Source organism: Crocuta crocuta, unplaced genomic scaffold, assembly GCF_008692635.1.
Source record: "Crocuta crocuta isolate KB4526 unplaced genomic scaffold, BGI_CrCroc_1.0 scaffold283, whole genome shotgun sequence".
NCBI lineage: Eukaryota > Metazoa > Chordata > Mammalia > Carnivora > Hyaenidae > Crocuta > Crocuta crocuta.
Window position 1 is genome coordinate 810,273 of NW_027529346.1, and position 25,526 is coordinate 835,798.

Consider the following 25,526-nt stretch of genomic DNA (forward strand, 5'->3'; position numbering starts at 1 on the left):
TTTTTTTTTTTACTTTTCCTTTAACATTCAGGAGTTTTACTAGAATCTGTCTTATTCTTCATTTTCTGGGTATAGAATACGCTCTTTTTACAGAGATGACACCTGAAAATAATTATTTTATTCAAATTCTTCTAATCATATTGAATTGATTTTGCATAATTTCTGCTTTACTCAAAGTAACATGTTTCCATGATATGAAATGAATTTGAACTATTGTGAAAGTGGTTCCTACATTTTTATTTTCCTTTGTAAGTAATATAAAGAATTAGTGTGAACATATTCCAGATCAAGTATGAAATATAAATTTTCTTTACTTTTTTTAATATTTATTTTTGAGCTAAAGAGAGACAGAGCATGAGTCGGGGAGGAGCAGAGAGAGAAGGACACATAGAATCTGAAGCAGGCTCCAGGCTCCAAGCTGTTAGCACAGAGCCAGACGAAGAGCTCGAACTCACAAACTGCAAGATCATGACCTGAGCCAAAGTCGGTGCTTAACCGACTGAGCCATCCAGGTGCCCCTAATTTTCTTTATCTTTAAAAAATGTCTATTTATTTATTTTGAGAGAGAGAAAGAGGAAGAGAGAGAGAGAGAAAGAGAGACAGACAGAGAGAGAGAGAGAATCCCAATCAGGCTCTGAGCTCTCTGTAGAGACCAACATGGGGCTCAAACCCACGAACCATGAGATTATGACCTGAGCTGAAACCGAGAGTCGGTCACTTAACCAAGTGAGCCACCCAGGTGCCCCTGAAATACAAGTTTCTATCTAAAATCTGTGGGTGCTGCTCAACTCTATGGAAGATTCTTTTTTTAGGTGGACAACTTCCGTACAGGACAAAATGTTTAAAAAGAGAGAGCTAGAGAAGTATGGTTGACAAGGGTTTTATGTGTTCTTTTTTTAAAAATGTTTTATTTATTTCTGAGAGAGAGAGAGAGAGAGAGACAGCATGAGCAGGGGAGGGTCAGAGAGAGACGGAGGCACAGAATCTAAAACAGTCTCCAGGCTCTGAGCTAGCTGTCAGCACAGAGCCTTACATGGGGCTTGAACCCACGAACCGTGAGATCATAACCTGAGCTGAAGTCATATGTTTACTGACTGAGCCACCCAGGTACCCTAGGTTTCATGTGTTCTAGTGACTGATAACAGTGCTATCCTGATCCGTTTATTAGTCGGTGAAATGGATATCATGGTGTTTCAGTCCACACACAATATGTAGAGTCAGTGTTTTTTAGCTTCTCTTGATGCACAGAAACAGAGAAATATTTACAGTGATACAAATGTTATAAAATTAATAGCATTGTATGGTGAAAGATGGTGGCTACACTTGTGGTGAGCACAGCATAACACACAAAGATGTGGAATTACTACATTGTACACCTGAAACTAATGTAACATGTGTGTCAACTACACTCAAATTAAAAAAAAAAATTAATCCCTCACCACTCTAAAAAATCTCAGCAAACTATTAGTACTCTTACTTATTCACCATCCACTTTTTAAAAAGCAATCCCTATGCCCAATGCAGGGCTTACACTCATGACCCTGAGATCGAGAGTCACATGATCTACCACCTGAGCTAGCCAGGCATCCCTTCATCCACTTTTTGTTGTATTTTTAAAGAAGGTATAAAGAATGGTGTTTTAGAAAAAAATATGTCCCCTAAATACCTTAAATCTTTCTTCTTAATGCTTGGAAGTTTCCTTACTTGGTTCTTTCTGCATTCATTCGTTCTTCCTCGTTGGAGTTCTCTCATTCAGCATTAGAGCTCAACTTTTTGCATAACTTCCTCAATGCATAAAACAGCACTAGGAATTATGAGAACATGCATTACATTCACGTACAAACTGTAACTACATAATATACTTGAACGCAGAATAATTTGGGACTTGTATACTACATTGTGAGTGAAGAAAGAGGAAAATAAAGTTGGCCAAACTCTAGCCAGTTGATAGAAGCCAATAGTCAAGGGAGAGCTCAAGACACAGAACTAAGTGATCAATTTGCTGATGGCATAATAAGAACTAGGATACAGAAAATTATTAGATTGAATTTCAGGACTCAGAACAAGGCAAGCAATACATCAAAAATAAGTCAGACCAAAGAACAGAAAACTAGACTCTATGAAAAGGTAGATTAGCAAAAGTTACAGGCAATCATTCAGGAATCTGATAATCTATAAAAACTGAAGATTAAACCAGTTGTTCAAAACAGTGAGGATGCAAAGAAAAAATTATGATTAATGAGACTTTGAGTTAACATATGGAGAGGAAAATGTACCTCTATAAAATACAGTATGATATTCAATCCTGCTTGGCTTCTTCAAAATGGCATTTTTATCTGTGTGAGATGAATCAAACTGCTTATAAAGTCAAAAATTCCCAACCCAATGTGTACATTTTTTGTTAATATAACCTGAATCTATTATATTATTTTGGTTAAATAACACATAACACTTGCCATGCCATTAGCATGGCCACAAACACTCTTATTTTTATTTTTTTAATTAATTAATTTATTTTGAGAAAGAGAGGGAGGAGGAGCATAAGCAGGGGAGGGGCAGAGAAAGAGGGAGAGAGAGAATCCCAAGCAGTCTCTGTGTTGTCAGCTCAGAGCCCAATGGGGAGTTCCATCTCACAAACTGTGAGATCAAGACCTGAAACCAAAAGTCAGATGCTTAACCAACTGAGTCACCCACATGCCCCAACACTGCCATGAACACTTTTAAGCATAGTCATATTTGTGTTTAAAACATACCATCCCATAAAACAAAAATGTCCATAATCATGTTTTGAATTTATTTGAATATCTAGCTTCTAGTCACTTTATATATTATACAGTTTCTACCTTTACTGTTATTCATTTAAACCCTCATCTCAAAACACAGAAATGATCTTATTGCTTCTGTAGCTTGGACCTATGGCTTCCAGGTTCAGTCATGATATATATATCATTCATCTGAGGATCCTGTGATTAACTGATCTTGGTAAGTCTTTCTCCCTGGCTTCGATATTGAGGAATATGTAGGTTGGCACTGTATTTCATGACAGCCAAGTTGCTCTGGCCCTTATAATAAGATCAAGTCAATGATCAATGGCTCTTAAAGGAAGATTTTATTATTTTGGTTTTAACCTGAAATAAAGGAGATCAAAAATATATATGCCATAAAATGTATTTTGTAACTTTTAACACATTCAATTTTACACGACAAATATTTATTAGGCATATGTTACCTATGAGAAATTGTGATGAACTGTGGGGTTATGCTGTAAATGCCTCCATTGTTAAAATAATCCTATAGCTTAAAATTACAACAGAAAATACTGCTCTGGTACAACATGAAAATCAGTTTTGATGAGAAACATATAGGACTTTTTTCATTTATCTATTCAATTATTTTTAGAATTTTTGAAGGTAGTAAAAGTATCTCTGAAGCTACAAACCATGCTTCACATTTTGTTGTTTCACTATATATATTGAACTTTCAAAAATAGAATTTCATCATGATATTATTTAAAAGTTATTTTAAATAAATAGCCTTATTTTAGTCCTTATTTAATGTCCCTTGGACATTTATAAGCACAGTAAATATGTCCATCTCATAATTTTCCTTCATATTTCTTAGAGTACCTAATAGTGAATGATAAATATGAATAAATAAATAAATGTATGAGTCAAGAATATCTAAAAAATATATAGAAGTTCTATAATTCCAAACATACATTATAATACTTTAAAATTCTAATGTACACTTCTGTGATTATTGTAACAAATGAAAACATGTTTTGGCAAAGTGTTTTTAAAATCTCTAAATAAGAAGTTACTTGAATTTATTAATATTCAATTAGATACAATAATCATTTAGAAGATTTTGACTTTGCTGTCCCTCAAGGAATCAAGCTTTGTAGAATGACACACGTATGTTTTCCTTCCCATGCTGACTTCGGCCTTTGGCATATGACTAAATTTAGTCAAACTTTCTGATGTTTATTAACTGTATGAAATAGGAGAAATTACTTAAGTTTGCTGAAGTAAACTTAAGTTTGAGTTCAGTTACTCAGCAATTAAAAATAAGACATAGTATTTACCTTAGAAATTTGGCATAATAATTACATTACTACTAAAACAGTTTGATTCAGGGCTAAAATTACTGGCAATATGAGGTAGACATGGGGAGAAACTGAGTCCAAAACATTAAATAGCAAAGTGTTATTGTTTAGCTAGAAAATAATTAACTTAAAATGCAAATATTCAAAGATTTTACTTAAAAATCCTAAATAATATGATGATTAGTTTTATGTAATTGTGTGGTATTGGACTAAGTTACATTGGGTTGGAAGAATAAATAGTGTTAAAATATCTATACTACCCAAAGCAATCTATAGACTTAATGCAATCCCTAACAAAATGTCAATAGCATTTTTCACAGGATTAGAACAAAGAATCCTAAATTTGTATGGAATTACAAAAGACCTCAAATAACCAAAGCAATCTTGGAAAAAGAATAAAAATAACTGAAGGTACCACAGTTCCAGACTTCAAGTTATAGCACAAAGCAGTGGTAATTAAAACAGTATGGTACTAGCATAAAAATAGACACATAGATCAATAGAATAGAATAGAAAACTTAGAGAGAAACAAAGTTATATAGTCAATTACCCTTTGGCAAAGGAGACAAGAATATACAATGGGAAAAAGGCAGTTTCTTCAACAAATGGTGCTGGGAAAAATGGACAGCAAACATGCAAAAGAATGAAACTGGACTACCTTCTTTGATAAAAATAAATCAGTGTGGATTAAAGACTTAAGTGGAGACCTAAAACCATACAATTCCCTGAAGAGAATACAGGCAGTAATTTCTCTTACATCAGCTGTAGCACCATTTAGGTGTCTAGAGCCAAGAGAAATAAAAGCAAAAATAAACTATTGGGACTATATGAAAATAAAAAGTTTCTGCACATTGAAGGAAAGAATTAACAAAAGAAAAAAGCCAAAGATATTTGCAGATGACGTATTTGGTAAAAGGTTGGNTAAAAATGGGCAGAAAACATGAAAGGAGATTTCTCCAAAAAGGACATCCAAATGGCCATGAGGCATATGAAAAAGATGTTAATATCACTCAACATCAGAGAAATGCAAATCAAAACCACAGTGAGATACCACTGCACACCTGTCAGAATGGCTAAAATCAAAAATACAAGGAACTACAGGTGTTGATGATGATGTGGGGAAAGGGGAACCCTCTTGCATTGTTGGTAGAAATGCAGACTCATGCAGCCACTCTGGAAATCAGTATGGAATTTCCTCAAAAAGTTAAAAATAGAACTACTCTGTGATCCAGCAATTGCACTACTAGGTATTTATCCAAAGGATACAAAAATACTCATTTAAAGGGGTACATGCACCTCAATGTTATAGCAACAGTATCTACAATAATCATACATATATATGACATACATATGGTATGGTACATATGTATGTATATGTTACATATATGTATTACATATGTACATATAGGTATACGATATATGTATACATATGTGTGTATATATACAGTGGAATATTATTCAGTATAAATTAGAATGAAATCTTTCCATTTGCAACAACATGGACAGAGCTAGAGAGTATTATATTACACAAAATGTATCAGAGAATGACAAATATCATATGATCTCATTCATATGTAGAATTCAAGAAACAAAACAAATGAGCAAAGAAAAAAAAAGAGAAAGAGAGAGAGAGAAACCAACAGACTTTTAACTATAGAGAACAAACTGATGGCTACCAGGGGGGAGATGGGTGAAATAGTTGAAGAGGATTAAAGAATACATTTATCATAATGAAAAAATAAAATATAACTGCTAAATACTAAGATGATTTATTTTATACAATTGTGGAGTATTAGACTAAGTCACATTGGTGCTCATGCTTATGTATTTCCTGAATGTGTAACTGTTTCAGAAAAATATCTCCACTCTTTTGGTTTATAAGTCCACAGAGAATTTTATTTGATAACATCATTGTTATGAAATAAACCTGAAACAGTGACCCTGTCTCATTGAGCTTTTTAAATGAATTCTGAGTTTCTGATTGAAGCTATGGTGTCCTTGTGAACATGGCAGGGTTACTGAAGATGACTGCCAAGGTGAGCAATAGGTAAGGCAATGTGTTCATCAAAGACAGCCTGGCTAAGTTTTGATGGGAGCTAATTGTCAGGAATCTAGTATCGTTTTACACTGATACTAGATATTTGATGGGGCTTTCACTAAAACTGTCATGCTATCCTGAAGTCACTATTAAAAATAAAGTAAGCTTTCTTAATGTGGATAATTGGAAGAATGCATTCTCTTTTAAGATACTTACTACTTTCTACCTGTAATAGAGCTATTTGCACATATATGTATACTGCAGATATATTATATAATATATATTACAATATATAAATATATATAATCTGTCTTAGTTCAGGCTACTATAACAAAATAATACAGATTGGGTGACTTACATATAACAGAGATTTATTCCTCACAGTTCTGAAGGCTGAAGTCCAAAATCTTGAATTTTGATTTTTTTTTCAGGCTAGCAATATGCAGTTCGATAGTCTCTTATGACGCTGAACAGTAGCAGCAAGCCATAGTCCCCAGTTAGCCATGCAATAATGAGGGTAAAAAACGGAAACACTTACACTATTACTGATAAAACCATTCTGTTTTTCACTTTCAGTACAATAGTCAATGAATAACAAGAGATTCAACACTTGGTTATAAAATAGGCTTTGCTAGAAGATTTTGCCCAACTGTAGGCTAATGTATGTGTTCTGAGAATGTTTAAGGTATGATGTTCTGTAGGTGAGGTGTAGTAAATGCATTTTCAACTTACAATATTTGCAACTTCAGATATACTATTGTATTACGAAAGTAAAAGTGTAAAGAAGTAAGAAAGTAAAGAAGGAGGAAAGGATAGGAGAGGCGAAGAAAAGGATACATATATTCTTTGTATGTCAAAATAGACTGAGGATAACAAAAAAGATACATATGGTATTTTCTCCAATTCTTGAATCTTTGCAAAGCTGACTACAGCCAAGCAACTAGGACCCAAACACTTAAATTTAAATATATGCATATTTTTGTGTGCCTAGGTGGCTCAGTTGGTTAAGTGTCTGACTTCGGCTCAGGTCATGATCTCACAGTTCGTGGGTTTGAGCCCCATATCAGGTTCTGTGCTGATAGCTTGGAGCCTGGAGCCTGCTTTGGATTCTGTGTCTCCATGGATTCTGTGTCTCCCTCTCTCTATCTCTTCCCCACTTGTGCTCTCTCTCAAAATAAATAAACATTAAATAAATATATGTATATTTTATTTAAAAGTTGCTTTTATTAAAAAGAAAATTTTTTATCATATCCATTTCCATTGATCCTGCAATGCCACTCCCAGAAGTTTACCCTAAGAAAACGATATAATATGCATTAAAAGATGAAAGTCCAATAATATTTCTTGTAACACTTTTAAATAATAGGGAAAAATAAGCTACATGCCCAATAATAAGGTATAAATTTAATAACAAAGGTCACGAAATATACCATTGGGTTGTATGTGATCATAAAATAATTATCTTAGAAGAATATTTCATAATATGTTTAAAAAAGATTTGTGATATATTATCTGAGGGAAATAAAGATGAGTGACCTTGAGTAGTTTTAAGGTCACACAATGTGTAAATGAAGAATTGGAAATGAAATTAGATTTGCTGAACTGTACATGGACATATGAAACCAGATTTCCACTGCAAGTATTTTCTACCTACTTGTTTTCAAGCTCATGAATCTTAATTGAAGATGCCCTTTGGTATATATGCATATCAAATCACTACATTGTACACTTTAAATAATATAACCATATTTGTCAATCATTCATCTATAAAGTTTAAAAACTACAAAAAATAAAGAGCCTTATGTAGGGGAAATAAAACCAATACACTGTCAAAAATAATGTATAAATAATGACATTTTAGCATACAAATTATTTAAATAAATATTTTAAATATTGCAAAATTTGCATAATAAACTTGTCTTAACAACCTTTCCAAAAAAAAGTCCTATGGAGAAAAAGGAATTTAAGTTATCAACAAAAATATCTATTAATATCAATAGGTAAATGATATTTTTTACCTATTCCTATTAGAAGGAAACTGAGTTAATTGAACAAAATGTTCCACATTTTTTACCTAAGTTATATACTTTTAGATGAAAGTAATGGGAAAAAGCAGTAGACTGGATTTCCTTTTGAATTATAGCCACTCTTTGAGAAAATCAAGGCCATTATATTGGAAATATGAAAAATAAAAAGAAACCTATGACTATATCAACAAGCAACACAAAGTTAACAAGAAGTCCCTTATCTCAAAGGGACTTTGATGTCATTTATTTTTATCAAAAATACTATCTCACCTGATGTCCCTACATATCAGATATCTTAGTTTAGGGCTTCCTGCCAAAACAGCTTCAGCATCATCTTGGAATCAAACCTGGACCTTGCTGTACAAGTTAGCTAGTACAAAGGCAGTGTATGAAACTGTGCCTAGGTGTGGCCCAGGCAGTAAAGGTTGGTGTTGTAACTGAAGGCTGTTTTTTTTTTTTCTAGTGCTAATACTATTATCTGTGTTTACTGAGCCTTTATTTAAGGAAAACCTGCATTGTGGTATAATTGTGTCAAAATTCTTGATATTTTCCATTCTTCCAATAAAGTCATTTACCTACTGCCAGCTATCACAGCTTTAGAACTAAGTTGTCTAATATGCTTTCTCTTTTCCTTCTGTGAAAGTCAAAAGATAGAACAATCTTAGGAATACCCTGAAGATCCAGCATCATTGGCATGACAATCTGATATAGGGGCACCTGGGTGGCTCAGTCGGTTAAGCATCCAACTTCAGTTCAGGTCATGATCTCATGGTTCGTGGGTTCGAGCCCCGCATCCAGCTCTGTGCTGACAGCTCAGAGCCTGGAGCCTGTTTTAGATTCTTTGTCTCCCTCTCTCTCTGCCCCTCCCTCACTCATTCTCTGTCTCTCTCTGTCTCAAAAATAGATAAACTATAAAAAAATTTTAAAAAAGAGACAATCTGTTATAAAATGTTAATTCAAATCAGTATTTGACTATTCAGCCCCAAATATCATAAAGGAAGACAAAATATCCTGGTAATCTTTATTTAGTGCCATTGTACATTGTTATTTGTGCTGGTTCCTTGTTCAGAGCCAAGCTGTCAGCAGTAAATAAATTACTCCCCAGCTAGTAAATCACAAAACTCTCCTGAGCTTCTCAGAGAAACAAAGCAAAATGATGAATCTGTAGCCCTAAGAGGTTTATCCATAAATATCCATTTTGTTTCAGGCACTTTGGGTCTACTCGATGGAAGATCAGTTTTCTTCCATAAACCACTGGAAAAGTATTTATCTGGAAAGAAATACAAATGAAACAAGGTTCACTCTCTGATCTCCATCAAATTTCAGGATTTCCTTATGGAATTAATAGTATGGGAACATTTTTGACTTGGTTTTCTGTGGACATCTTAAGTGAGAGCAGATATTTAAAAATCAGAACAGAAAATATAACTCCCTTCTACCAATAAAAATGTAGTTATCATTGATTTTATTTCTCTCTTTCAGCTTTTCCCACCTTTAAGAAACATTCCCAGATTTTCTGGTAGAGGAATAGCTCTCATTTGTTCATATTTGAAGTGAAAAATAGAGAGAGTACAGGTAGTCAGGGTCATATATCTTAAGTGACTCAGATAATAGTTTTAGTAAGTGCTTTCTTCTTTAGAGATTCAAGCCCAGACTAGGAGCAACTAAAAGCCTTTGCTCACTGACAATGTCTGGACTCACCAGGGAAATATATTCTGTCACTGTGAACTTATTCCTAAGTGGGATAAAATTTTCTGACTAGCATTCAGCTTCTTAAAATTCAGTTGACTAGATATAATATTTTATGATACCAAAGCATATATCATATCAGTGAAGCAGCCCTAGGTATTATTATAGTAACTATTTTCTAATTTTTTATAAAGGAGAGACTAAATTTTTAGCGAGGAAAGGTTACAAAAGATATTTTTACGAATAGTTCATGTTAAGTCCATGCCATCTAAATACTTAGAAGGAAATAGCTAGCAGTGTAATATAAGATGACATGAATTAATTTGTATTTTATATAGCAGAGTGACATTATAGAGCTAACTAGTTTTATCCTGAGCATTTTTCCCCAAAGAATAATTAACTGGATTAAAAATCAATGTATTCATCATAAGTGATTTTTTAAAAATCTCAAATATCAGTATTTTCCTTTAATTTAGGTTAAATTGATATTTTATGTACCTTAGTCAAAAAGGTCACTGGGAAGGGAAACAAGGAACCACATGTGACTTTTATTGTGCATTTTGGAAGTATTCAAAGACTAAGGAACATATATGAATTAAGGACAAAGAGAACCCAGCTTTAGGCTCTTGTAAATATATAGTTTTATAGATTTTAGTTTCTATTTTCTGTGGTGAGAATCTACTTGGTTCTGTGGAATAATATTGATGAGGTGGTAGTTTTGTTCTTACAAAAAAAAAGCATTCTATGTTTGCAGAATTCTTGGTTATTTATTTGCTTGATTTCACCTCATAAGGTGAGTGACAAAAGCTATTATTTTCATAAAGAAAAGGCCACTGTCAGCTTTAACTCAAGGTCAGTGTGCTTTATTTATGGTCACTGGGGTTTATGTTTCTATTACAGCATCTGCCTTAGAACATAACTGAGGAAGGCATTTCAGGATTGAAATCCCAAAATTCAGTCAACCCACTTGTAATTCATGTTGTACCAAATCATATCTTTGGAGGATAAGAAATGGCACTCTGTGTATGACAAAAACCCATTAATAAAAGCCAAGACATTTTATTAGGCCTTAAGGAAGTCATAAAACTAACTAACACATGGTCTTGCCCTCAAGGGTAGATGTGCAGTGGGTTCACACTCTTGCTATATATTAGAATCACCTGAGCACCTTATCAAAATTACTAATGCCCACCTACTAACAAGAACTCTGATTTGCCTTGTATGCAAGCTGGGTTGAGAACTACTGGTATAGACTGTCTTAAACTTCAGGGCACACACGTATCTTTTGTGGACATATTTAAAACGTAAAATCTGAGTTTGTAGGTCTGGGATGGCTCCTGATACTCCGCATTTCTAACAAGCTGCCAAATGATAAATGATGTTAGTTAATATAATAAACAAATGAGTCAGTAAGGTGAATACACATAAATGAATGAATGTCCTAGGCTCCCATTCCAAATAAATATAAGCAAAACTACATCAAATGTAGTTTCCTGACCAGTGAAATAAAAAAAAAAAACCATATACAGGAAATTTCTTATTGTCCAATAATTGACATCAGAGTAAAAGCCACAAAGAAGATCTAAAGTGGCCTAGAGAGAGAGAGAGAGAGAAAGATGGCCAAGAAAAAAATGTGGGAAGTATGCAGGTGAAACAATTTTTTAAATGACTAAACCTTATATTTAAAAAAAGCTCAACAACTATGAAGTAAGATATTTTTAATAAAAATAAAATAAAAAATAAAAATAAAGTCAAAATTATAACTAGGTAATTATCTTTAACACAAACAATAAAGTAATAATATGCTTTGGGGGTTAGTACTTCTTTGACAAAATTTATGATAGCATAATGATAGATGGTAAACTTATATGGTTGATTTTTATTGCTTGATTTTAATTTAATCAATATTGCAAAATTTATACAATTATATCAGTGAATTCCCTTAATTTTTTGACCAACTATCTTCTTTTGAAAAAATATCCTTACATTCATTTTTTCTACTCCAATTTTTAGCTGACCTCATTATTAGACCTTATTTGCCAAGATCTATGGTATAATTTGTTTTCTGAGTCCATTTGATCAAATTTTAAGATATCCAAAACTTCTTCAGGTATTTGCAATTTCATTATATAGCCATTTTCTATTAGTATCCTCTTCCAGTCCCACACTTCATCTCTTCAGTTTCATCAAATCAAAGAGAGAATGACCTATATATAAATTATTTGCAAAGTAAGGGTATATTTCAATAGTAAGTGACAGGATAAATGATTAGGAAGAAATTAATTTCATAAGTGGTCCAGTTTTCAGTGAATATTCTAGTGTTATGACAACTTTGATTTTATCTGCACACTGGTATTTATTTCCATGTGACCATTTATGTAATAATGTCTTTTCTGCTCTAGAGTTCTCTTATTCACATTCACCATTAATTCAACTGCATTGTGAATCTACTTCTGGCATTGAGCCAAGTGGAAGGAACCAGTATTAAGATTCTGCCAGGTAACAGAAGCTTGAGGGTAAAAAAGGAACAGAAAGAATATCATTGGCCCAATCTCAAGGTCTTTGCTTTTACTTCCTCCATCAGCCCTGTGTTTGCTCTCCTTACACAATCAGGCCTATTTCAGAAACACTCTGTCCTTGATCTCCATCTTCATTGATATCTTTGGGACTGTGTAAGCCTTGACCTCTGTTCTGTAGGTTATACACTCTGCTCTGACAGTGCATGGATGCCTCTAAAGGCTATTGTTGTCTTATAATGAGAGAAATGTTATAGCCAATCCCAATGTCATCAGTTATGTTCCAGAGATTTCCACACATGCATTTTTGCATGACTGACCACTGACATGTGCTGTTTACTTCTTTGAAGGTTAAAATCATTGACCTAGCAGTTCATCTATCCCTGGGCTAGAAATATGTGCAATTTCCTATCTAACCCACTATGCCGCACATTCCATTTCATAATCTCATGCATGTTCATAGCTTAAGAATATTGACTTATATTCTTTAAGTAAATTCTAGTTGAATTCATGTTATCAGGTCTAGCAATTTTTGGTGAAGTCTTTTGGGTTTTCTATGTAGAATATTATGATATCTGCAAATAGTGAAAATTTGACTTCTTCCTTGCCAGTTTAGATGTTTTTTATTTCATTTTGTTGTCGGAGTGCTGTGGCTAGGACTTCCAGCACTACGATGAATAAAAGTGGTGAGTGGACATCCATGTCTTGTTCCTGACCAGAGGAAAAGCTATTTTCCCCAGAGAGGATATTAGCTGTGGGTATTTCATATACAGCCTTTATCATGTTTGAGGTATCTTCCTTTTAAACTTGCTTTACTGAAGGTTTTTATCATGAATGGATGTTATACTTTGCCAAGTGTTTTTCCTGCATCTATTGAAATGATCATACAATTCCTTTGCTTTCTTCTATTAATATGGTGTATCACAATTGATTTGCGAATATTGAACCACCCGTGCAACCCAGGAATAAATCCCACTGGTCGTGGTGAATGATTTTTTTAATGCATTGTGAAAATAAAAAGATTCTACATAGTGAAAGAAACAATCAGTAAAACTAAAAGACATCCTACTGAATGGGAGAAGATATTTGCAAATGGCATATCTGATAAAGGGTTAGGACCCATAATATATAAAGAACTGATACAACTCAACATAAAAAAACACACAAATAATCCAATTAAAAAATGAGCAGAAGACATAAACAGACATTTTTCTAAAGAAGACATCCAGATAGCCAATAGACACATGAAAAGATGATCAACATCACTCATCATCAGAGAAATGCTAATCAAAACTAAAATGAGATACCACTGCACACCTGTCAGAATGGCTAAAATCAAAAACACAAGAAACAAAAGGTGTTGGTGAGGATGTGGGGAAAGGGGAACCCTCTTGCATTGTTGGTAGAAATGCAGACTCATGCAGCAACTCTGGAAATCAGTATGGAAGTTCCTCAAAAAGTTAAAAATAGAACTACTCTGTGATTCAGCAATTGCACTACTAGGTATTTACCCAAAGAATACAAAAATACTAAATTAAAGGATATATGCACCCTAATGTTTATAGCAGCAGTATCTACTGTAGCTAAATTATGGAAAGAACCAAGTGTCCATCAACTGATGAAGGGATAAAGATGATGTGGAATATATATATACATATATATATATCACCTGAACAAACTGATGATTACCAAAATGGAGGTGGGAGTGGGTGGGTGAAATAGGTGATGGGGATTGAGGAGTGCATTTGTTGGGATGAACACTGGTGATGTACGGAATTGTTGAATCATTATATTGTACACTTGAAACTAACTAGATGTTAGTTAGCCTGTTATGTTAACTAACTGGAATTTAAATAAAAACTTAAAAAAATCTAGTTGAATCTGAAAGAGAACAGAGCCTAAAAATATACATTGTTTTTATTTTTTTTATTTTCCAATACACGTGTTTTTATGTCACTGAACCAACAATTTTCACCTTTCTTATCACTTTAAGTGTTGTGAAGACTAACAAACTTATGTATTGAACCACTGTATTTAATTTTGGCTCATAATAGGCTCTTTATAAATGCCTTTCTGAGGGACACCTGTGTGGTTCTGTCAGTTAGGTGTCTGACTTTTGGTTTCAGCTCAGGTCACGATCTCATAGTTCTGTGAGTTTGAGCTATGCATCAGGCTGTGTGCTGGGGGTGCGGAGCCTGCTTGGGATTCTCTCTCACTCTCTCTCTAAAAAATAAATAAACTTATTTTTTAACTAAAATAAATGCATTTCTTAAAGAAAATTTACTTATTCATTCAATTTCTCTTCCTTGTTCTGAGAGGTTTTTGGAGAGTAGGTTTAGTATATGTTTGCATAACTCTGGATTTAAATTATAGAAGAGATTTAGTAAAGAAGCTATTGTGATATTAAGAAAATATTTCTGATATTTCAAGTTTCATATGGGTTTGGTTTACCCTATTTTATTTTTTAAATTATTTTTTAATGTTTATTTTTTTGAGAGAGAGATAGAATGTGAGCAGGGGAGGGGCAGAGAGAGGGGGAGCCACAGAATCTAAAGCAGGCTCCAGGCTCTGAGCTGTTAGCTCAGAGCCCGACATGGGGCTCGAACTCAAGAACTGTAAGATCATGACCTAAGCTGAAGTCGGATACTTAACTGACTAAGCTACCCAGGCGCCCCTACCCTATTTTAAACAAAAATATTTTTTTCTAATTACTCTGTACATTTCCTTATATTTTAATTTCCACAAAATATCAATATTATACATTTGAGAAGCAATAAGTATTAGAATTAATATATTCTATAAATAAATAAATTCTAGAATTTCAGAACAGTATAGCTAATCTTCATCTTATGATACAATAATAAAAATGAAGTGTTCTGAAGAAAGCCTAAAGGCTAGCAATTGGAGGTTAGCAATGTAATCCTAAACCTAAATTTTATAACTTATCAAGGGTACTAAAATAAGGAGGTATTTTAATAAACCTTTACTGAAAGAAGACTTATATGCATTCACATTCAAAAACATAAAATAGTCATGCCATGTTAAAATCTTAGTTGTCTTTTGAGTCATTTGCATGTTACACAATGCTTTGATTTTTCTTCCTTATTTAACTAGGAAGAATGCTATCCCCTTAAGAATATTTATAACTTTTTTCCAAGTGCCACATACAAGGATCACATTTTGTCATTTATTTTACTCTCAATGTTATTTATTTATGAAAAGTACTCTTATTTGCCCAAGCTCTATATATTTTAGTTTCAGTGTTCATCTTGTGTTATTAGATGACTGCAAAAGTTTCTAAAATTATTATTTTGGCATATTTCCATTTTATTAGCTGCTTTTCATGTGCAAAGTTTGCAAATTTTGTGATACTGTGTTTAATTTAGTTTGATAGTATGTGTAAAGCTTCCAGTAAAATACTGTGTTTAATTTTATCCACTGTTGTCTTCTGAATATAACTCTTAGCTCTCACAGAATAACTCAAGAGTATTTTTATTCTCCTATCTTCTGCTTTCTTGTCTCATCATTTAAAGATATTAAATTTTGAACACTAAATGGTTCCTCAGTTCTCTGAAACCCATCAACAAGCAGAGGCATCTAAACTCAATAAACTGCTTGTTGAGTGAATCTCAGGAATGTGTCTTCATCTGATGGGCCTGTTTGTAGGTCTGCATCTGTTGTTAAGCTATCAATTATATATGTGGTTTTCCATCTTTAAAATTTCAGGAGATGGATTTAGTGCCTGAGAGCCATTATTAGATTCAGAAGTTGGAAGGCAAAGGGCCAGTGCAGAGTTCTTGCAGTCGTGAAAGCTGTCTGCTGACTCAGCCATAATCCATCCACTTTCTCAGCATGATTTCATCTCAAGCCATTTGGTATGGGCACAAAGGAATTCCCTTTAGGTGGACTAAGGGAGTAGTAAAGTCTCTCTATTCTTTTCAACCTAACTAAATATTAGGAAATAAACCAAGATGATAGGAGTGGTATTTCATTTCGAGCCTTTAATAACTAAAACCATAGTGTTTTCAATTTCTCTGGCTACAGTTATATTTGAACTATGTATGATCAAGTGAAAGACTCTAGATAGATTTGTGCAGTTTCTTTTGGCATAGATATCTGCATTAAAATAGGACTAAGATTAAAATTAGTACTTAAATGTCATTTAATATTGTAAGAAGTATTGATATCAATACTAAAAAGGCTGAGTTTTAATCCCAATAACAAAATGAATCTCTTACTCAGTGAAAAAGTAATCAGTTGACTATAAAGTAATCAGCATCTGAAACACAATTAGAAAATTTGGTGTGTGGCGGGGAAGACAGCAACGCTGATAAGGTTCAAGATTCTATTGATAAGCTTCTGGGCTAAGCCTCTAATTACTTATTGAATGACAATAAATGCCTGCATCTGTTGTGAGGCACCAAATTAAAAACCAAGTATCATACTTCAAAACTGGGCAAAAATGAGAGCTATAAAAATTACTTCATTTTTTAAAAAAATTTCGTTTCTTCATTTTGAGAGAAAGACAGAGAGAAACCCACGAACTGTGATATCATGACCTAGGATGAAATAAAGAGTCAGAAGCACTACATACTACATATTGCTTTTTCTTTTTTTTTTCTTTCTTATTTGCAAAGTAGTTATATACTACTTGTTTGAAATTCGGGTAAACAAAAGTGCAGCTCATTTCTAATGTTATCTGGATATTTTATTTCAAAATACAAAATATTTTATAATATTCCTTCTATGCTGAAAGACTTAAGCAATCTTAAGTGCTAAGTCAGTTTTCTATTAGGAATGTGATTATTTTCTCTGAGAAGCTATTCTACCAACTGTACTCAAAACCTATTCGATGCTGAAAACTTAATGGTTCTTTTATGGAACTACTTTGAAGGTTGTTGTATAACGATGAAGTTTTAGGGGCACCCAGGTAACTCAGTTGGTTAAACACCTGACTTCGGCTCAGGTCATGATCTCACGGTTTGTGGGTTCAAGCCCTGTGTCTGGCTCTGTGCTGACAAGCTTGGAACCTGGAGCCTGCTTCAGATTCTGTGTCTCCCTTCTCTCTCTACCCTCCCCTGGTTACATTCTGTTTCTCTATCTCAAAAATAAATGAACACTAAAAAAATAAATAAAGATGGAGTTTTACCTCAGGGTTAGAAAAATGATCAAGGATAAGGTTAAAGTTATGGTTAGGTTCAGGTTTAGGACGGAGTGGGTTAATTTAGTAAAGACCTTATGTTAAGAATGTTTTTTTTGAGCCTTATTCGTATCACTTTATATCTTTATTCCTCATTTTCTTTCTCTGAGAAATAAGAGTGGGATACAATTATTTATTTATCTCCAATTTGTATAATAAAGTGGATTTTAAGAGCCCAAGCTCTTATCATCATTACAAACATCTAAGTATATAGGATTTAGAGTAAAAAAGAAAATTCTGCATCTGTGTTCTTATTTTACTACTTAATCACTATCTGGACCAGTCTCAGTCTCTGAGCCTTCCTTCCTTCATCTTTAAAATAAGGATAATAGGGGCACCTGGGTGGCTCAGTCAGTTAAGTGTCCGACTTAGGCTCAGGTCATGATCTCAAGGTTCCCTGTGTCGGGCTCTGTGCTGACAGCTGAGTCTGGAGCCTGTTTCAGATTCTGTGTCTTTCTCTCTCTCTGACCCTCCCCTGCTCATTCTGTCTTTATCTCTCTCTCAAAAATAAATAAAACATTAAAAATTTTAAAAAATAAAATAAGGATAATAAGTGAACTGCCATGAATAATTCTGAGGTTCTACTCAATAACATATTTGGATGTATTTTGTACATTTTTAAGTATCAGTCCATTTTGGTATTATCATATGATCTTATTGTGATTTTATATTTAGAAAAGTTCATCAGTTTTTGAACAGAAACAATCTTGGTATTTCATATATTAAATAAAAACCCATCACATTTTGTTTTAAATATATAAAAACAAAAAAATTAATAATAAAGGATACATGAGGAACCAGGGTATATAAATTGTTGTAAAATATGAAGGCTTTAGTTCTATGCCAGTTTTAATGTTACATTCTTCACCAGCTCCTCAAACGGTGGAAAATTAGATGTTACAGTAATGTAACATAGTGGAAATTTGTAGTTGAGGCATATCACATTTTGTTTTATGCATCTGAAATCTCTTAAGCAGAATATATGCTTTTCCAGGGTTATATTGTTTTCAATATGTGTTGGTTAAGGCTAGATCTGGACCAAAACTTATCTTTACAAATAAAAGAAATAATATTAGTTTAGTGTTAACCATTAGGACTGTAAATATACACGTGTGTGTATATTATATGCAAACATGCATATTTAAATATGATGTAATGAAAATGAATATTTATAAGGCATTTACTAATGTCAAATAGGTTAGACTTTTACATGGTTTCTTTCCCTATCTGCCTGCCAAAAACATAAGAAGCAAATGACTTCTGGGTTCTTGAGAATGACAGACCCAAAAGGTGGATGGCAAATATATGAATATTCACATGAAAACTACCCCCCAACCAGGAACATCTGTTTTGGTCTTTGATCGAGAATAAAATGGTATAGTGTTAAGCCACTGATAGTTGAGACTTTGTTTTATATTTCAAATTCTTTTCTTATTTTAGCGGGATGTCAGAAGAGAGCGGAGATTAATAGATGTGCTCAATTCCTATTTCCAAATCTAGACCTTCTTCACTTGGAGAAAATATTTCTCTGAGCTTCAGTTCCTGTAGCCATAAGAAAGGATGATTATATTAGATGATATAAATGGTTCTTTCCAGAACTAATATTCTGTGATTCTATTGTTTAGATATAAACAAAATTATTTTAACAGATGGAATTTGTGGATGAAAGAAACTTGCTTAGCATTATTATTATCCATTTTCCACATTCAAATTCCCTATTTTAATATAAGATTGGTTGGATTTAGATTCCACTAAGATATTAGCTGAACTCCTGTTATTTGAAAAATCTTTATGATGGATAGCTACCACTACAGGAAAAAAATCCAAGTCTGGAGATGAAAGAAAATAATCAAAATAAAATATTACTGAAGCTAGAAAAGCAACATTCATGCTTCCTACTTGACCTACTGAATGTTTATATGTTTCAAAAGAGGCTGTAAGTCTAATTTGTTTTAAGTGTTAGTGAATAGATTATAGAATATAATTCTTGAAAATCATGTTTCTACTTTAGATAAGTTCTAAAAGTCAGAAGGCTATATATTTAACAGGTAGAGCTACACGACTGCTTAGCAACATTTTTTTAAAAGTGCACAGCTTACTTTATTATTATAGCATTTTAATCATGGCAGCATAGAATAAACTGCAAAGCTAAGACCTGACTCTCGTATCATTACATTAAAAGAAAAAAATAAAATCAATACAGATGAAAACTGTGTACATTTTTCTCACTTATAAGAGAAAGAAAGGAAAGAAAGACAAAGAATAGAGGAAAGGAGGGGGAGGATAAAATAAAGAAGCAAAGAAAACTTGAAAACTTTTTTTGTTTTTGTTTTTGTTTTTTACCAACTTTAATGCTTCCTACTCTACTCATGCCGCTACTGCACAGCTACACTAATTTAAATCATAGAAGAAAAAATGAGTTATCCAGATGACTTTGTATTTTAGCATATTTCTTATAAAAATGACATCATTGAGTCATAAAAATTTTGCCTTCGGTTCCAGTTGTTAATTTATCGCCTTCACCTCCAAATTCACCCTCTTTGTCTGCTCTGAGAAAATTCAGCTGATTCCTTCAACTGTTTTGTTTTCTTTTTTCTTTTCCATTTTGCACAATGTTAAGTTTTCTCAGCAGAGGTCACTGAAGAAACACTTCAGAAGCAATACTGTTCTTCCTGGTTCTGCTGTGCTCTCTCAACTACTTTGTACCAAATGCTCAGTTTCTTGGGTACCTAGGCTCCTGCAGTGCTCAATGTCTGCCCAACACCCGACTCTTGTAGCACAGAAAGCTTCAGTGCCAAGGTCCTAAGTGTAGGCAGCTTCTCCAGCCTCCATCTCCTGTAATGCATATGCTTTCAAAATGGCCCCTTATAGCATAGGCAGCTTATTCAGGAACCAGTTCTTGCCAGTCAGCAGTCTGTAGTGGCTACCACCTTCCCCCAGCTTCCCTCTTGGGTAATTGCACTGTTACATAGCTGTATGTCTCTAACAATAAACCTCCCCATGAATAGATTTCTATAGTATCCAACAGGACAGAGTTCCAAAATATTCTGTAAGGTAGATTTCCAGCAAGGTAACTAGCAAAGCACCATGGCAACTTCTCTGTCATTCAGTAAATAAAAACTGTGGCTTCTGCAATATGATCTCATTTTGCTTTGGGGGTGAGAGACTGGGACTCTTCCTTATGTTTTTTATCTTGGCCCTAGGTGTAGTGGTTTCTCCTTATAACTGCTCTTCTCAAATTCTTTAGTGTCTCCTGTTCTCTATACTACTTTGGAGCCAATTCTCACTACTCCAATCCCATGATACCCTTGAGAACTATTTTTGTTAAACTTTTCTTGCTCAAATTACTTTATAGTTTCTCTCCTGATCCTATGCTGACTCATACACTCCTCTAGTAAATATTTGCACAAATTTTAATTTGATAAATGCCATAATCATGATTTTTAGAATGCCATCTGCTGTGAGGTATTCTAAAGACTTCAAAGAATAACATATTTAAGGAATGAATGCATAAATTGAAATTTTAATATTTGATACTGCTTTTATTTTAGTTAAAAGTAATGCTATAGTTAAATAACATTTTTAAAAATCTCCAAAGTATAATTTAAATTATTACACCATTAAATCTCTGGTCAGTTTTGGGCCACCTGGGTGGCTCAGTTGGTTGAGCATCCAACTTCAGCTCAGGTCATGATCTCACCATTCCTGAGTTCGAGCCCTGCATCAGGTTCTGTGCTGACAGCTCAGAGTCTGGAAACTGATTGCGATTCTGTGTCTCCATCTCACTCTCTGCCTGCTCAACTCATGCTCTATCTCTCTCTGTCTCTCAAAAATAAACAAACATTAAAAAAACAAAAACAAACAAACAAAAAACCTCTGGCCAGATCTCCTAACAAAAAGAAAACTGGGCATATGAGATTGTAATTCTTTTCAGAATATCTTGGAGCATGTGCTCATTGGAATAATTAAAACTTATTTAACACCAACCATGTGATAGAAACAAAAGCTAGATAATAGTGTAGAAGAAAATTTATTATTTTTCAACCAGCATCTATTAATCCAAACTCCCAATCATTTGGTATTAATATTGTTGCTAGATATACCTTAGTCCTGAGACCAAGGTAAACATTTCTACATTTCTATTATGTTTTTTTTTTAATATAAACTTTGGAACTACAGAGATTGCTAGATTTAACACTATGAGACATTAACATTATGAGATGTGGCTGTTGAGAACACACTCATTTTTAATTGGTGGGAGAATGAGCAGTTCTAAAGATATACCATATCCCGATAACTTCTCAAAGCCTCACCATCCTCCTTGCTTTTTGATAATAGTTTTAACCATGTATCAAGATTTTACTTTTTTTTTAAAAAAAAGAGTAAAAATAATAAAATAAAGAGAGCTATACTTGAGCTCTTTCTCTAAAAGTTATTATTTTTTGCACAGTAAGTGGATAATAACCAACCTCATAGAGCCAGTTACTGGCAAAATACTGAATATCAGAGAGAAAGAAAAAAGGCAGAGTCTCCAGGCCTGACATTAGAAGGAGGGATCTATGTCATAATATATGTCTGTTTACTATAGTTAAACAGGTCACTTACAGACCAGTGGACAAATATAGACAAGAATCTGAAAGAACAAAATAACATAATCAAGATAAGTTGGATTTTAAACATATCTAGCAAATTTGCTCATTAAAAATAATAAAAAACCATCCTCTAGTAAATATGGAAAATATATAAATACTGACAATATATTGTGCAATATAAGACTTCAATATGATGCATCAAATATAAGTGATGCAAAATATTTTCATAACTTTTAATTATTTAATTTCAATAATTTTAAAAGAATCTCCCTGAAACAGAATTTTATTTTTTTTTTAATATTTTTATTTATTTCTAGGAGAGAGATAGAGACAGCGTGAGCAGGGAGGGTCAGAGAGAGAGGGAGACACAGACTCTGAAATAGGCTCCAGGCTCTGAGCTGGCAGTCAGCACAGAGCCTGATGCGGGGCTCAAACCCACGAACCGCGAGATCATGACCTAAGCGAAAGTCGGACGCTTAACCGACTAAGCCACCCAGGCGCCCCTACCTGAAACAGAATTTTAAAAAAACTTAATAAATTACTCTAGTAAAGGGAAAATACAAATTAAAATTACAAAAATTCTAAAATATAATGAAAGATAATACATATAAGAAATTATGGAATATAATTACATCAGAGATGAAAACACAGATTCATTCTGAAGAAAAATGCATAGGGAAGCCTCATATTAAAACACACACACACACACACACACACACACACAGGGAGTTTAAAGAAATTAAAAACCTCTAATATGTATAGCAATAAGAAGCAATAAATACAGCTCAACTGTATGGCCCTAGGGGTAGTGGTTTCTCCAAATTAACATGAATCCTTATGCTGAAGATTTATTTACCAAGATTCTTATTACTCTAAACAAAATGTCTATATTTTAGCAAAAAATTACATATCATGCCAAAAACAAAAACAAAACACAAGAAGACAAAGAGAAAAGAGTATGAAGAGAAAAACAATTACCAGAACCAGAAGTGCACATGTCTCAGATGTTAGAACTATTAGAAAAAGAATTTAAAATAACTATGATTAATATGTTAAGTGCTCTTATGGAAAAACTAGACAGTATACAAGAGCAAATGAATAACAAGCAGAAAGTTAGAAGCAATAAGAAAGAATCAAAAGCAAATTTTAGAAATCAAAAACTCTCTCCTTGAAATGAAAAATGCTTTCAATGGAGCTCTTCAGTAGACTTAACATGGCCATGAAAAGAATTAGTGACCTTGAAAATATGCCAATAGAAATTTCTAGAATTAAAATGGAAATTGAAAAAAGACCTAAATATACAACAGAATATTCAAGAAAAATGAGGCAATTTCAAGAGATACAATATATTCATACTAGAATATAAGAAAGAGGGAGTAAAGAAAAACATATGTACAAAAATAATGGACAGAACTTTCAGAAGTGAATAACAAAAAACACCAAGCAGAGTAAACACCAATGTAGGCATGTCAGTTAATACTGCAGAAAAACCAGGACAAAAGAAAAATATTGAAAAAACTGAGAGGAATAAGGGCAACTTGTTTGTTAAGCAAAAGAATAAGAGTTGCAATGGACACAAACACCCCCCCCAACCTAGAATTCTATATTCAGTGAAATTTTATTTAAAAAGCAAAAGAGATAAACAAGCAAATATTGATAGACTTTATCACTAGCAGATATAGCCTATATCACTAGCAGCTATAGCATAAATATGCACAGAAGTTCTTCCAGTAGAAGGAAAAGGATATAGATCAGATATCCGAATCTGCATAAAAAAAAAAAGAGAATCAGAAAAAGGAAAAATAAAGATTTAATCATTTGTTTTTCTTATTCTTAATTGATCTATGATATAAATGGTTTTTAAAGCAATGAAACTAACAAGAGATTTGTTTCTTATGTCACATGGATATGTTAAATGTAAGGCAGCAATGTCACAGGGTTGATACATAGAAATTGTGAATACACTGTTATAATATAACTGTACCATATGTGAAGTGGTATAGTTAGTATTTGAAAGTAGACTCAGATTAGTTGAAAAAGTATATTGTAAGTTTTGGAGCAACCACTGAAAATTTCAAGAATAAGTATAATTGGTATGCTAAGAGAGGAGATGACATGAAATCATATAAAATTCTCAGTTAAAACTAGAGAAGTAAAGGTCTATATCAATCCAACTATATCAATAATGACTTCATTATGAATGGACTAAATGCAGTAAGTAAAAGACGCAATTTTTCAGATTATATAAAAAAGCAAAGTCCAGTTACCTGTTGTCTACTAGAACCTCATTTAAACATGAAACTCAGGTAGGTTAAAAGTAAAGTAATGGGAAAAGATATGTTATACTATTATATTTATATTAATTTCAGAGAAAGCAGACTTTAAAAGAAATAAGAATATTATTACAATACATAAATAATGATAAAGGGATCAACTATCGAAGAAGACATAATGTATAACCTCTCTGCATCTAAAGGATATCCAATGAATAAGTAAAAGCTGACATAACTGAAAGAGAAATGAATAAATTCACTATTATGTTGGAAATGTCTATATCCCTCTGTCATTAATTGATGAATGAAGCAGGAATAAAATCAGTATAGATATAGATGACAAAACAACACTATCAATGAACGTGAGCTAATTGAGAATTATATAATATTTCATCCAATAGGGTACATATTTTTTCTGAAGCTCTAAAAACATTTAGAATATTCACCAAGCCAGACTACACTGTGGGCCAANAAAAAACACACTTTGGGAAACTTGAAATACTAGAAATCATGCAAAACATGTTTCAGACCACTGTGGAATTAAACTAGAAATCAATGATAGATAATTGGAAATCACAAATATTTAAAAATTAGAAAACATAGCTCAAAATATACCTTGAATTAAGTAAGAAGTAAGGGGTACCTGGGTGGCTCAGTCAGTCAAGTGTCCAACATTGGCTCACGTCACGATCTCATGGTTTGTGAGTTTGAGCCCTGTGTCAGGCTCTGTGCTGACAACTCAGAGCCTGGAGCTTGCTTTGAATTCTGTGTCTCCCTCTCTTTCTGCCCCTCCCTAGCTTGTGTTCTCTCTTTCTCAAAAATAAATAAACATTAAAAAAAGAAGTATCAAGAGAAATTAATAAAACACTTATAGCAGCTAAATAAAAATTAAAATACAAATTATCAAAATTTGTAGGGTTCAGCTAAAGCAGTGATCAGAGGAAAATTACAGCAATTAAATGCATATCATAGAAATAATAGTAAAGACTTAAGCTCAATAATCAAAGCTTCCAATTTAGGAAACTGGGGGAAAAAGAGCAAATTAAGCTTCAAGTAAGCAAAACAAACAATTAAAAAATTAATGCA